The sequence below is a fragment of the Babylonia areolata genome, chromosome 1, assembly GCF_041734735.1.
Source record: "Babylonia areolata isolate BAREFJ2019XMU chromosome 1, ASM4173473v1, whole genome shotgun sequence".
NCBI classification, from domain to species: domain Eukaryota; kingdom Metazoa; phylum Mollusca; class Gastropoda; order Neogastropoda; family Buccinidae; genus Babylonia; species Babylonia areolata.
In genome coordinates, this window is record NC_134876.1 from 27138752 (window position 1) to 27142419 (window position 3668).

A 3668-nucleotide genomic window follows, 5' to 3' on the forward strand; every position below is an offset into this window, starting at 1 on the left:
TCGCTCTCTACGATCGGCTTCGATTCCACTCTATCTACGCATACCCAGATTCAAATACTCGACTGATGACCGCCGTTCTTTCTCTGTCTTTGGACCTTGTAACTGGAATGATTTCCTCTTTCGCTTCGTCAGGTCTCCACACTCAGCTCTTTCAAGTCTGGCCTTAAAACCCACCTCTTCCCAAAATAGCCTGCCTTCCCTGCCTCTTCCTTGTCTTCAGTTTTTTCCAGTTTTGAATGACTGGTGCGAAAGCGATTTCATTTCTCTCTGCACAAGATTCAGCACTGTATAAATATCATTATCATTTATTATTAATCCACCCCATCACCACCATCTTTCTGACCTGAATCTACCCGATCACCATTTTCTTTCTGACCTGAATCCAACCCACCACCATCTTTCAGAACTGAATGCACCCCACCACCATCTTTCCGACCGCAATCCAAACCACCACCATCTTCTTTCTGACCTGAATCCACCCCACCACCAGCATCTTTCTGACCTGAATCCACCCCCACCACTATCTTTCTGACCGGAATATACCCTACCACCATCTTCTTTCTGACCTGAATCCACCCCACCACCATCTTCTTTCTGACCTGAATCCACCCCACCAACACCTTTCTGACCTGAATCCCCCCAACACCATCTTTCTGACCTGAATCCACCCCATCACCATCTTCTTTCTGACCTGAATCCACCCCACCACTATCTTTCTGACCTGAATCCACCCCACCACCATCTTCTTTCTGACCTGAATCCATCCCACGACCATCTTCTTTCTGACCCGAATCCACCCCACGACCATCTTCTTTCTGACCCGAATCCACCCCACCACCACTATCTTTCTGACCCGAATCCACCCCACGACCATCTTCTTTCTGACCCGAATCCACCCCACGACCATCTTCTTTCTGACCCGAATCCACCCCACCACCACTATCTTTCTGACCTGAATCCACCCCACCACCATCTTCTTTCTGACCCGAATCCACCCCACCACCATCTTTCTGACCTGAATCCACCCCACAACCATCTTCTTTATGACCTGAATCCACCCCACCATAATGTTTTTTTCTTACCTGAATCCACCCCACCACCATCTTCTTTCTGACCCGAATCCACCCACCACCATCTTTCTTACCTGAATCCACCCCACAACCATCTTCTTTATGACCTGAATCCACCCCACCATAATGTTTTTTTCTGACCTGAATCCACCCCACCACCATCTTCTTTCTGACCTGAATCCACCCCACAACCATCTTTCTGGCCTGAATCTACCCCACAACCATCTTTCTGACCTGAATCCACCCCACCACCTTCTTATATCATTATAACACAAGAGGAAGACAAATGAGTATGGATAATCTTGTAGAAAAGGGGAAACGGTGTGATCAAAATTTTGAAAACACTCAGAAATCAACTCGATTGACTGCTGCCGATTTTGGGAAATGTTCGACATACAAATAGAACCTTTAATTACATATACGGCTGAAATATGGGGGACTTAGGGCTAATTCACAGATTGAGAGAATAGATACCTATAACGCTTTTAAGCCAGTTCACGCGTCCAGTACGGTTCTATGTGGGGAAACGTGAAAATATCCAATCACGCATATGTATAATGATGCTTCCGCAAATACTTAGGGAAAGAAAATCGGTGTTTTTTTTTAGTGAAGAATTTCTGGATGAACATGGTTTTGGAACTGTGTGGCAGTGCATTGGGATGAGTTGTGTGGCTGTCCATTGGGGTGAATAGTGTGGCAATTCAGTGGGATGAGTTGTGTGGCTGTCCATTGGGGTGAATAGTGTGGCAATTCAGTGGGATGAGTTGTGTGGCTGTCCATTGGGGGTGAATTGTGTGGCAATTCAGTGGGATGAGTTGTGTGGCTGTCCATTGGGGTGAATTGTGTGGCAGTCCAGTGGGGTGAATAGTGTAGCTGTCCAGTGGGGTGAATAGTGTGGCTGTCCAGTGGGGTGAATAGTGTGGCTGTCCTGTGGGGTGAACTGTGTGGCTGTCCAATGGGGTGAAGTGAGTGGAATGGGAAACGAACAGCAGTTTATTGCAGAATTCATAGACAAACTTAACAAAACTGGTATTCTGATATGGTGACAAAAGAAAAAAAATATAGTAGTGTTTTTTTTTTTCATTTACAAGTATATGTTATCCTGAAACATTTCTCAGAATCATTGCAGACAAGTGGCATATAACACTAACACTTTACGATTTAGGCTAAGGATTATTAGCTATAATGCCAACAGGAGATAGTTTCATCCCGGGACTACTATATAATCACCACGTCTTGTCTGTGGATCCCAAGTTGATGACGAAAACCACTTCCTTTTCCAGTGTACAATTCGTAAGACTGTGCTAGAAAAAACAAACAAGTATTTTGTGAACACAGATATGGCTAAATGTCAAGACGTTGTTACTGTTTTATCGTCTGATAGTGAAATCATAATCAAATCGATTGCAAAACTAATTGAAGAAGCGCAAACAATAACACAAATGTACACAAGTCAAAATCGTGTTACCAGTTCAGAAGACACTTGACTGTCGTTAGTTCCGAGGTTGTTATCACGTGGACAAATAAGAAAACATTAAATCTATCATTACATATGTGAGTGGATGGTCGAGTCAGTCTGTATTTCTTTCTTTATGTTTTTTTTTCTTCTTTAGTTTCATCTCTTTGTGCTTTTCTCAGGATGCTGCTGAAGTGTTTCCAGTTATTGCCTGTTTCATGGTTTAAAATCGAACGGGCAGTTGAAAGAACAATTATAGTTTAGTTTTGCTGTTGATGTTGCCCCTTTGTTAAAGGACCTTTCTTGGCGATGACAGTCATTCGGATGAGACGATAAACCGAGGTCCCGTGTGCAGCATGCACTTAGCGCACGTAAAAGAACCCACGGCAACAGAAAGGTTGTTTCTGGCAAAATTTTGTAGAAAAATCCACTTCGATAGGAAAAACAAATGAAACTGCACGCAGGAAAATATACAAAAAAAGGGTGGCGCTGTAGTGTAGCGACGCGCTCTCCCTGGGGAGAGCAGCCCGAATTTCACACAGAGAAATCTGTTGTGATAAAAAGAAATACAAATACAAATAATTCTACTGTCCAGTGTTCAGTGACTAGTCTCTCTCTCTCTCTCTCTCTCTCTCTCTCGTGAAAAGACGTAAAATTGACGAAGGAATGAACTATCACACAGGCACAGTACAAGTCTTACAATTTCTCACTGACCTGGGAACTGCTGACAGGAGAAAAGGCCATGCTGTGGTCAACACTACAAGCGTGATACAATCCGCCAAGACAAGATGACCAGTCAGCTCACCATACTGCGTACAGTGCCTGCAGTGGACCAGGAGAGGGGGAGGGGCTGGGGGTGGTGTCAGCCACAAGGCAGTCTTGTCCCACAGGGTGGTGGGGGGGAGTGGTCAGTCACAAGGCAGTCCTGTCCCACAGGGTGGTGGGGGGGAGTGGTCAGTCACAAGGCAGTCCTGTCCCACAGGGCGTGGGGGTGGGGGTGGGGTCAGTCACAAGGCAGTCCTGTCCCACAGGTGGGGGGGAGTGGTCAGTCACAAGGCAGTCCTGTCCCACAGGGGGTTGGGGGGGAGTGGTCAGTCACAAGGCAGTCCTGTCCCACAGGGTGGGTGGGGGGGAGTGGTCAG

At 45.9% G+C, this 3668-nt stretch overlaps 1 protein-coding gene across 2 annotated transcripts in view; it reads right to left on the reverse strand.

The window, feature by feature from the left end:
- Positions 1 to 3364, reverse strand: part of LOC143291680 (cGMP-dependent protein kinase 1-like) — a 207260-nt gene extending 203896 nt beyond the window's left edge. For both annotated transcript variants that reach the window (XM_076601703.1, XM_076601695.1), the window contains exon 1: positions 3241 to 3364. The gene's annotated coding sequence lies outside the window, so the exon portion shown is untranslated. The remainder of the gene's footprint in view (positions 1 to 3240) is intronic.
- Positions 3365 to 3668: the final 304 nt, after the last annotated feature.